Raw genomic sequence first — 12,332 nt, 5'->3', positions numbered from 1 at the left:
TCTTGGTGGAGGGTTAAGCCCTGAAATAACCACCCCAGTATCAGAGCAAAGGAAAAGGAAAGCTTCCTTCGGGAAATAGAGACACCCCAATCAAGGGAAGCAGGTAATTTCAAGGGAAAATGCTTTCCTTTTCTGCCAAGCTGACAGCTGATGAAGCAAGCTCCATGGTCTGCTGAGGTGAGGTGCTAGATAAGGCCTACACCACAAGAAAGGGGGAGGTATTGAGTGCTGGCCATAAAGGGGAAGGTATTGAGTGCTGGCCTACCCTCAGTACTGAAGCCAGGGGAGTACTCAGGAGAAGGAAGCCTACATGAGGAAGGTGATGTCTAAAAGAAGCTGGCGTAAGGTTGTATGAGTCTGAGAGCCCTGTACGTGTAAAGCAGCTGGATGTCCTAGGTTGGATCCAGGTGCAGAAGACTAAGGGTGGATCCACTAAATGGGAGTAGCTTTTTTTTTTTTGTTACATTTGTACCCCACACTTTTCCACTCATGGCAGGCTCAATACAGCTTACATGGGGTAATGGAGGGTTAAGTGACTTGCCCAGAGTCACAAGGAGCTGCCTGTGCCTGAAGTGGGAATCAAACTCAGTTCCTCAGTACCAAAGTCCACCACCCTAACCACTAGGCCACTCCTCCACTGCCTTCTGCTATGACAACAAAGCTAATGTAGACGTTTCTTGAAGTCCCCAAGTTCAATGTGTTTGGAAAAAAACCTGCAGCTACAGTGTGTGTAGAGGTGCTGGTGAAGAAGGAAAGGAAGCTGGGCTAATATCAAGGCATTAGAGCCCTCTGCTTTGTTAATTAAGAAGCCAAATAAAGGTAAAGAAGGAGTTCATCCTTCCTGAATGACAAGAGTGATAGAGGCTATTGGGCTAGTGAGGGTCTCAAAGGGCCCCTTACATTAATTTCCAGTCTATGACTGTAGAGGACTTATATACCCCACAGATTGATCTAGTCGGCATTCTCTAGTGAAATCCACTACAGTGTCTGTTCAATCATAACTAAACATACCAGGGATTACATTTATATTCCCTTCCCAACTCAGCCAAGCCATTATAGCAATGGTCTATGTCCAGGGATCGCTAACTATGGCTGTCTTCAGAATATAGCTAATATTTGGCTAATTCTGGTCCATCTGTGTCACCACTGAGTAATGCCTGAGAATTCCTTTCCCCAGAACCCACATTCCTAGCCCTACCTTGCTTGGAGAGTGGAACACCTGAACCAGAACCAAACCCAGGTCCCCTGTTTGGCAGTGCACAACGCTTACTACTGAGCCATGGGGCTGGTCTTTTAATTGTGACAAACTTTAATAAAGAGATCAACCAGCAACACCTATGACATACTGCAGGGAACCCTCACTCTTTGTGGTTTTGTTCATGGTTTTCGTCAATAACCACAGTCTGAATTATGTGGGTTGGATTTTGCTTTGAACACTTGACCCCGATGATATTTTTTTTGTAGCTCAAAAATCCATCTATCCTTACCCCTTGAACAAACATTTTAAAAATTAGACAACAAAGGAAAAATGATCTAAACATCTGGCATTGCCAAGTGATCTCCGCTCTCAAGATTACTGTGAAAAGCTGATATTCTGAAAAGCTTGGGGACTTCAAGAAACGTCTACATTAGCTTTGTTGTCATGAGTTTCTCTTTTCCCATGGCTGATTCCTGCAGACTCTTTTAGCAAATGAGCCCAAGAGGGAGAGGGGATGACAGGACAGAGGCCTTCACATACAGTTATCCGTATTTCACAGGGGGATGGTGAACTCAACGTCCCGACAAAAGTCATTCAACCTGAACTGATGCTACAGGCAAGACAGAGAGGGAGAAACTCTGTAGACCTTAGGGGGTTCTCTTGCTGAAAAGGTTGCAGTGTACTGCACGGTGAGTTCATGACATGCAAAGTGTGCCTCGCCGAGATGGGCAGACCCCTTAGAGAGTCCCTTGATAAGAAATGAGTTGCATATCATACATTATGAAGAAAATAATTAGTACTTCTGAGCATCTTACTCCTGCTTTCTGTTGAGTTATTAAGAGGATTCCTTTTTATTGGACTAACTTAATACATTTTTTGATTAGCTTTCAAAGGTAACCCTTCTTCAGATCAGGAATTTCTAATCTGAAGAAGAAGGGTTACCTTTGAAAGCAGCTAAAAAAAAAATGTATTGTGAGTCCATTAAAAAGGGTATCATCTTCTTTTCTTTACTCTCTTTCGTTTTATTTCCAAGTATTACATTTAAAAGTGGACTAGTATGGCGACCACACCGCTTTAATTAGGGGGTCTTTTACTAACCCACGCTAGCATTTGTAGCTCACGGTAGAAATCATTTGGTGGTAAATGCCAAGACGTCCATTACAGTCCTATGGGCATCTCAGTGTTTACTGCCAGCTGATTTCTACCGCGAGCTAAAAACTCTACCGTGGTTTAGCAAAAGACCCCCTTAGTTATTTGAACAGTTTACCCACTAGTTGCTGCAGTGTGTAAATGCTGACATTCACTTTGAATGGGCTATGTCAGCATTATTGCGCGGCAGCCGCTAGCGCAGCTCAGTAAACAGGGGAGTTAGGGGCCCTTTCACAAAGCACACTAACGTGGAACTACTCCGCCAGCGGTAGTTCCGGCTTGAGTGTGTGCCAATTCCGGTGCACCGTAAAATGAATTTTTTTATAGCGCGGTGCTAACCCGGCGGTAATTGGGTATTGCCACGAGCTGCCCAGGTTACCGTGGGAGCCCTTACTGCCACCTCAATGGGTGGCAGTAAGTGCTCCCTACCGCATGGCCACATGGTAAGAGTTATCTTGTTGTATGGCCATTTTGCTTTTTTTTTTTTTTTTTACCTGCTGCAGTAAAAGGGTTCTGGCATGTGGGAAAAATATCCCCTGCTGCTACTGCAGGGTCCTTTATCCCACAACTTATTTTATTTATTTAGATTTTGCTCACACCTTTTTCAGTAGTAGCTCAAGGTGAGTTACATTCAGGTACTCTGGATATTTCTCTGTCCCAGGAAGGCTCACAACCTAAGTTTGTACCTGAAGCAATAGAGGGTTAAGTGACTTGCCCAAGATCACATGGAGCAGCAGTGGGATTTGAACTGACCACCTCTGGATTGCAAGACTGGTGCTCTAACCATTAGACCATTCCTCCACTATAACAACATTCCATGTAGAATCTCAAATAGTAGCAACAGAATTTCAAATAGTAGCAACGTTCCATGTAGAATCTCAGATAACATCAACATTCCATATAGAATCTCAAATAGTAGCAACATTCCATGTAAAATCTCAGATAGTAGCAACAGAATCTCAAATAATTTATTGAGATTTTGCTCACACCTTTTTCAGTAGTAGCTCAAGGTGAGTTACATTCAGCTGCACTGGATATTTCCCTGTCCCAGGAGAGCTCACAATCTAAGTTTGTACCTGAGGCAATGGAGAGTTAAGTGACTTGCCCAAGATCACAAGAGGCAACAGTTGGATTTGATCTGGCCACCTCTGGATTGCAAGACCGGTGCTCTAACCACTAGGCCAAAAAGGATCCCGTAGCTTGATATTAGTCTTTTGGGCTTTTCTGTGTTATATTTTCTGTTTTAATTTTGAAATCTTATAAAAATAAAGAAAGTTAGTACATATAAGTAGTGCCATACTGGGACAGACCAAAGGTCCATCAAGCCCAGCATCCTGTTTCCAACAGTGGCCAATCCAGGTCACAAATACCTGGCAAGATCCCCAAAAAGTACAAAACATTTTATGCTGCTTATCCCAGAAATAGTGGATTTTCCCCAAGTCCAATTTAATAATGGTCTATGGGCTTTTCCTTTAGGAAGCCGTCCGAGTTGGATTTGTGGAATATAAATACTTTTAAATAAATAATATGAAATAAAGAAATATGGAAACATAGTTACAAATAGGGAAGACCCAGTCGTAAGAGACGTAGGGATCCTTTTACTAAGTTGCAGTAAGTACTAATGCGTCTAATGGAAGTTAAAAGCCACATCCGAGGGCCACCGAGAGCCGCTCCCCCCTCCCCCCCCAGGATCGCCGCTGCAACTCCAAATACCTTCACTGGTGGGGATCTCGATGCCCCGCCAGCAGAAGAAGTCATCCTCCAACACTACTCTTCACGCCGCCGCATCGCCTGCCCTGCCCCTGCGGCTGCTTTTTCTTTCACGTCGCACTTGCTGGGTATCAAAACTGAGCATGTGCAGCCTGAGGGGAAAAGCAGCCCTGTTTTCTAAGCCACGCTATAGGCGCGCTAGCATTTTTAGCACTAACGCCATGGGTGTCTCTAGCATTAGCGCATGCTAAAAATGCTAGCGTACCTTATTTATTTATTGGTTACATTTGTATCCCACATTTTCCCACCTATTTGTAGGCTCAATGTGGCTTACATAGTACCGGAGCAGCGTTTGCAGACTCCGGTGTAAACAAATACAAAGTGATGTGGTAAGATAAAGTTCATGTGGCACAGCCACATTAGGGAATCGTAGAACGGAAGAGTTGTGTTATGCCCTTTACGTATTTTAGTATTAGTGTGTTGTAGAAATCGGCATTTATGTTGGGTCGGTAGGGTCTGCCTTTTTAAACAGGTTAGTGTTTAGTGATTTCCGGAAGTTTAAGTAGTCGTACGTGGTTTTCAAGGCTTTTGGTAATGCGTTCCACAGTTGTGTGCTTATGTAGGAGAAGTTGGATGCGTAGGTAGATTTGCATTTGAGTCCTTTGCAGCTTGGGTAGTGCAGATTTAGGTACGTTCGTGCTGATCCGGATGTGTTTCTAGTTGGTAGGTTGATCAGGTCTGTCATGTATCCCGGGGCTTCGCCGTAGATAATTTTGTGAACCAGAGTGCAGATTTTGAAGGCACCTTAGTAAACAGAGCCCTGTGGGAGAAACCTTTGTCTGATATTTTCTCTAAAAAGCATCAAAAGGATAAAAAGTAATCGATTCTAGAAAAACTGGGGTGGGGAAAAGAATAGAAAGTAAATTCTCTAGCATTAGGATTTTGTATTCTCCACAGGTCTAGGAGATGATTTTGAGAGATAAGTGAGTTGAGGCTGACAGAAACACTTATAAGGGGTGCTTCTAGATTTAGATTATCTATCCATCTTTATGTCAAGGGGGAGATTAAAATCTCCACCAAGGATAATCGGCAACAGACCTAAGTCTGTTATTTTTTTTTTTTAATAAAGTAGTAAAAAGTTTAGGAGAGAATACATTAGGTGCACACAAGTTAATAACTAGAAGCTCTTCAGTATATATTTATTTAGATTTTGCTCACACCTTTTTCAGTAGTAGCTCAACATGAGTTATATTCAGGTACACTGGATATTGCTCTGTCCCAGGAGGGCTCACAATCTAAGTTTGTACCTGAGGCAATGGAGGGTTAAGTGACTTACCCAAGATCACAAGGAGCAGCAGTGGGATTTGACCTGGCCACCTCTGGATTGCAAGACCGGCGCTCTAACCACTAGGCCTCTCCTCAACATTCCATGTAGAATCACCAATAATAGCAACATTCTATGTAGAATCTCAAATACTAGCAACATTCCATGTTCCACTGCACTAACCACTAGGCTACTCCTCCACTAGCAACATTCCATGTAGAAGCCTGCCCTTGCAGATCAGCAATGCGGCCGCGCAGGCTTCTGTTTCTGTGAGTCTGACAGGACGTCAGACTCACAGAAACAGAAGCCTGCGCGGCCGATCTGCAAGGGCAGGCAGACTCACAGAAACAGAAGCCTGCGCGGCCGATCTGCAAGGGCAGGCTTCTACATGGAATGTTGCTACAGGAAAAGCAACATTAACATTCCATGTAGGATCTCAAATAGTAGCAACAGAATCTCAACATTCCATGTAGAATCTCAAATAGTAGCAACAGAATTTCAAATAATTTATTTGGATTTTGCTCACACCTTTTTCAGTAGTAGCTCAAGGTGAGTTACATTCAGGTACTCTGGATATTTCTCTGTCCCAGGAGGGCTCACAATCTAAGTTTGTACCTGAGAGGCAATGGAGGGTTAAGTGACTTGCCCAAGATCACAAGGAGCAGCAGTGGGATTTGAACCGGCCACCTCTGGATTGCAAGACCGCCACTCCTCCACTCTCTATATATAGTTTGATTTTGAGTATAATCCATCTTCCTTCAAAATCGGTATATTGTTCAGTTATATGAAGATCTAAGCTGTTGTAAAAGGGGTCCTACACTAGCGACTGCGGACGTTTTTGCTGCGTGCCAGGGCCTCTGTTACTGCAGCAGGTGAAAAGGCCAAAAAAAAAAAAAAAAAGAAATGGCCGTGCGGTAATTTTGCACCTGCCATGCGACTATTTCAGGGGGGCGCACTTACTGTCACCCAGTAACCTGGGGGTAACTGGGCAGTGCTGATTACTGGCGTGTAATCAGACCTGAATTTCTGTAGCGCCGGAAATGGGCGCACTGGGGGTGGAACGACCGCCAGTGCCTGTGTTAGGCCTGCAGTAGTTCTGGTTTGGTGCGCGGCAAGCCCATTGCCGCATGCCGACCCTTTAGTAAATGGACCCCTTAATACTTTCCAAACAAAATAGAAACAGAGGAAGGAAGTGGGAGGATGACTACGGACTCTAGAGACGGAAAGGACAATCTTATACTTAGGCAGATTTATTGATCAAAGACTCGACACAATGCTGTGTTTCGGCCCAAAAGGCCTGCATCAGGAGTCTTCTTAATAAAAGGATTTCTAAATCTTCCCCTTTGAATCATATGTTTTGCTGACCAGATTTATATGTTCGTGTTATTTATCTAATGGTCTTTCTCAAGACCATCAAACTGATTTATTTAGAATATACCAATTTTTAAAATTTAGAAATACTGAGTCTCAGTATAAAGAAAAGCTTTATACTGAGACTGGCTGCCTACTCCTAAATGTTAAACTGACTTTCGATTCCCAGCACAGGCAGCTCCTTGTGACTCTGGGCAAGTCACTTAACCCTCCATTGCCTGCCGCATTGAGCCTGCCATGAGTGGGAAAAAGTGCGGGGTACAAATGTAACAACAACAAAAAAAATAGTTGCTATTGAACTTTGTTCCCAATTTTGCCTGAAGTAGGGTTACCATATTTTGTCCCCAAAAAAGGAGGACACATGACCCGACCACACCACACACCTGCCCCGCCCCCGTCACACCCTCGCTCCGCCCCCTGTCACATTTTCCCCTCCCCCTGTCACATACCCCATTGCCCCCCCTCCCCGTCACCACCCCTCCACTTACCTTACTACTGCCCTGGTGGTCTAGTGACCTCTTCGGGGCAGGAAAGAGCCCCCTCTTTCCTGCCCGGAGCGCTGCCCTGCATGCATCCTTCCTGTTGCTGATCTCGGCGCCGATTCAAAATGGCCGCCGAGAGTTGAAGTCTTGTGAGGTTGCTTCAACTCTCGGCAGCCATTTTGAATCGGCACCGAGGATCAGAACAGGAAGGATGCATGCAGGGTAGCGCTCCGGGCAGGAAAGAGGGGGCTCTTTCCTGCCCCGAAGGCGGAAGAGGTCACTAGACCACCAGGGCACTAGTAAGTAAGGGGAGGGGAGGCTACCAATCTGCCCATTTGTCCAGAAATCTGGACAAACGGGCAGATTGGCAAAACCTGCCCGGTTGCCCGGACATGCCCTCAAAAAGAGGACATGTCCGGGTAAAACCGGACATATGGTAACCCTAGCCTGAAGAAATTCAAGTTGCAGTAAAAGTTGTATGCTGGCCTGGTCTGCCTTATTAGAGAGAGAAAGAGAGAGAGAGAGAGAGAGAGAGAGAGAGGATTTGCAATTCCTTTTGGCCTCCCAGCTTCTTGTCCACCCAGACCTGACCTCACAAACAATCCTAAAAATACTTAAAATAACCTGCCCTAAAACACTGCGGACACAATAGGATAATAAAATGGATATCAAGCAAACAGAAACATCTAGGATGTATTTACTAACATGCAAACTGTGGAGTTTGATATTGGTGACAGGGAAACGGGGCACAGATAAGACTACTACTACTACTATTTAGCATTTCTATAGCGCTACAAGGCGTACGCAGTGCTGCACAAACATAGAAGAAAGACAGTCCCTGCTCAAAGAGCTTACAATCTAATAGACAAAAAATAAAGTAAGCAAATCAAATCAATTATTGTGTACAGGAAGGAGGAGGGTAGGTGGAGGCAGGTGGTTACGAGTCAAAAGCAATGTGAAAGAGGTGGGCTTTCAGTCTAGATTTAAAGGTGGCCAAGGAAGGGGCAAGACGTAGGGGCTCAGGAAGTTTATTCCAGGTGTAGGGTGCAGCGAGACAGAAGGCACAAAGTCTGGAGTTGGCAGTAGTGGAGAAGGGAACAGATAAGAAGGATTTATCCATGGAGCGGAGTGCACGGGAAGGGGTGTAGGGAAGGACGAGTGTGGAGAGATACTGGGGAGCAGCAGAGTGAGTACATTTATAGGTTAGTAGAAGAAGTTTGAACAGGATGCGAAAACGGATAGGGAGCCAGTGAAGCGACTTGAGGAGAGGGGTAGTATGAGTAAAGCGACCCTGGCGGAAGACGAGACGGGCAGCAGAGTTTTGAACCAATTGGAGAGGGGAGAGGTGACTAAGTGGGAGGCCAGCAAGAAGCAGATTGCATTAGTCTAAACGAGAGGTGACAAGGGTGTGGATGAGGGTTTTGGTAGAGTGCTCGGAAAGAAAGGGGCGGATTTTACGGATGTTGTAAAGAAAGAAACGACAGGTCTTGGCGGTCTGCTGGATGTGAGCAGAGAAGGAGAGAGAAGAGTCAAAGATGACCCCAAGGTTTCGAGCCGAGGAGACAGGGAGAATGAGAGAGCCATCAACAGAAATAGAAAACGGGGGGAGCGGGGAGGTGGGTTTGGGGGGAAAAATGAGAAGTTCGGTTTTGGTCATGTTTAATTTCAGGTGGCGTAGAATAAGAATAATTTACCTATAAATGGGAGTCCTGAGGAGAGAGATAAGTGACGAAAGGTAATGAGGGTCTGTAGAACGAAGGTACATGTAGATCAGTAGAGGCTTTATACACTATATACAGAATCAGATGGAGAGTCCTGGAAAACAAGTCAAGCATCTGATTTTTAATAGACTAGAGAAAAAAATAGATGGTTCAGTGGGAGACCTGTGAGGACCAGGTTGTAAAACTCACGTCCACTCTCCTACCACATAGAAAAAGATCTACGATACAGCACAACACCTGCACTAATGCTGTTTGAGTTATGAAGCAGGAGTTTAGCTCACAGTTTTCTGTAGACATGTCTTGACAAGAAATGTATTAAGTTATGTCCAATAAAAAAAAGGTATCATCTTATTTTCTTTTCTATGTTTTATTTCTATTGATTACCTTTAAAAGTGGACTAACACGGCTACCACACCTCTCTACTGTAGACATGTCCTAATCCCCCATTCCGCAAGGGCTGAATTGATTGGGCGTCATCATCAGCTTTGCTAGGTTCAAAATGTAATTTTAAAATGAATTTAATGTTAGCTGCTGAAATGCATATAGCCAAAATGCTGTCTCGATGGTACTGTGTACAGAACGTCTTCCTAGAGCTATGTCAACGGTGCCGCAGTGTCTGAATTCAAAGCAATTGAAAAGTAATTGAGTGCTAATTGCAGGCTCCTGTTTTGAGCAAGGCTGGTGTCAGCCCAGATAAACTTTGCAGCCATTTAGAAGGAAATTTGAGAACTCTAAATAATATGTTTACAAAGAAAGCACAGATATGTTTTAACACTTTTCACATTATAATCTTATCTGCATCTCCTGTACTCTTAACACCAACATACACAACATCACCCATGCACTTATACATCCTTCTGCTTTCTGTAATCTTTTACTGGAATATAATTAAAGCCGCAGTGCCACCACAAATATCTTTTCTTCAGTTGATGAAATATACTCAGTCCCTCTCATTCTGTTTCGTCTTATTAAGGAGGAGGAAAAAATTTCCTTTAAGTGCTGCTCTCCTGTGATAGTTTATCGTTCCCTGCGTTTTAATCCGATTTTGGACTATAATGCATTGAAACTCCACTATGAGAAAATTCCAGGCGCGGTTTATGTTAGAGGCCAACTGAAACCGCCTTTTTCAGTTTCGGCTGAAACCGAAACTGCCACCAAAACTGTCTGAAAACTTTCGGCAGAAACCAAAAGCGCAGCTGAAACTCATCAACTCATCATTACTACAGTGTAGTAAATTTAAAGCGAATCGGAGAAAATGTTTCTTCACCCAACGTGTAATTAAACTCTGGAATTCATTGCCGGAAAATGTGGTGAAGGCGGTTAGCTTAGCAGAGTTTAAAAAGGGGTTGGACGGTTTCCTAAAGGACAAGTCCATAAACCGCTACTAAACGGACTTGGAAAAATCCAAAATCCCAGGAATAACATGTATAGAATGTTTGTACGTTTGGGAAGCTCGCCAGGTGCCCTTGGCCTGGATTGGCCGCTGTCGTGGACAAGATGCTGGGCTTGATGGACCCTTGGTCTTTTCTCAGTATGGCATTACTTATGTACTTATGTACTTATCACCTGGTTTTGGCCAAAGCTGAAACTGAAACCAAAAACTCAAGTTTGGTTGTGGGAATATGAACCAGTGATGGACAATTGGTGCCAATTTCGGGATGCCAAAGTGCTGTGACGCACTCTGTCTCTGTGAGGATGCCATGCTTTTAATTTATTATGGTTTGCTGATTTTATGGGCTTTTAGATCAACATTTTAAATACATTGATTCTATTGACCCCTGATGCAGGCGCTTGTCGCTGAAACATGGCCCATGTAGGGTCTAATAAAGGACTCTTGACCAACCCATGCTTGAACAGCATTTGGTGCTTTCTTGCTTTCTCATTGTTGTGTGCTTCAACCCTCTCATAAGAACATAAGAGTAGCCATACTGGGTCAGACCAGTGGTTCATCTAGACTAGGCCAGTATCTTGTTTCCAAACAGTGGCCAATCCAGGTCACAAGTACCTGGCAGAAACCCAATTAGTAGAAACATTCCAAGCTACCAATCCCAAGGCAAGCAGTTGCTTCCCCATGTCTGTGTCAATAACAGACTATGGACTTTTCCTCCAGGAACTTGTCCAAACCTATTTTAAACCCAGATACACTAACCACTGTTACCACATCCTCCGGCAAAGAGTTTCAGAGCTTAACTATCCATTGAGTGAAAAAATATTTCCTCCTGTTTGTTTTAAAAGTATTTCCATGTAACATCCTTGAGTGTCCCCTAGTCTTTGTACTTTTGGAACGACTAAAAAATCGATTTACTTCTACTTGTTCTGCACCGCTCAGGATTTTGTAGACCTCAATCATATCTCCCCTCATCCGTCTCTTTTCCAAGCTGAAGAGCCCTAATCTCTTTAGCCTTTCCTTATACAAGAGGAGTTCCATCCCCTTTATCATTTTGGTTGCTCTACTTTGAACATTTTCTAATTAGGCTATTTCTTTTTTCCGATACGGCGACCAGAACTGAATGCAATACTCAAGGTGTGGTCGTACCATGGAGTGATACCGAGGCAATATAGTATTTTCAGTCTTATCACCATCCCTTTCCTAATAATTCCTAGCATCCTGTTTGCTTTTTTGGCCACAGCCATACACTGAGCAGATTTCAGCGTATTATCTACAATGAGACCTAGATCTTTTTCTTGAGTGCTGTTACATTATACTGTTAATACTGCAAGATTCTCAGCAGTTTACAGTAATCAAGAAACCAAGATAATCTCTTGGGATTACACTTAAATTACAAAGTATGTGGAGAATACCTTATAATACAAAATATAAAAACATATCTTACAGTACATTAATTTAATTATAATCATAGAATTATTGAAGTTAAATTTAACATTGAAAATTTAAGTATTGCCACACTGGGAAAGACCAAAGGTCCATCGAACCCAGCATCCTGTTTCCAACAGTGGCCAATCCAGGTCATAAATACCTGGCAAGATCCCGAAAAGTTCAATACATTTTATGCTGCTTATCCTAGAAATAAGCAGTGGATTTTCCCAACTCAATTTAATAATGGTCTATGGACCTTTCCTTTAGGAAGCCGTCCAGACCTTTTTAAAACCCTGCTAAACTAAACGCCTTTACCACATTCTCTGGCAACGAATTCCAGAGTTTAATTACACATTCAGTGAAGGAGTGTGGTAGCCGTGTTAGTCCACTCTTAAGGTTATCAATAGAAATCAAACAAAATAAAACATGGAAAAGAAAATAAGATGATACCTTTTTTATTGGACATAACTTAATACATTTCTTGATTAGCTTTCGAAGGTTGCCCTTCTTCGTCAGATTGGAAATAAGCAAATGTGCTAGCTGACAGTGTATATGACCC

This window comes from Microcaecilia unicolor, chromosome 4 (assembly GCF_901765095.1).
Source record: "Microcaecilia unicolor chromosome 4, aMicUni1.1, whole genome shotgun sequence".
Classification (NCBI taxonomy): domain Eukaryota; kingdom Metazoa; phylum Chordata; class Amphibia; order Gymnophiona; family Siphonopidae; genus Microcaecilia; species Microcaecilia unicolor.
The sequence above is the reverse complement of the archived record's forward strand: the minus strand, read 5'-3'. Positions refer to the sequence as shown.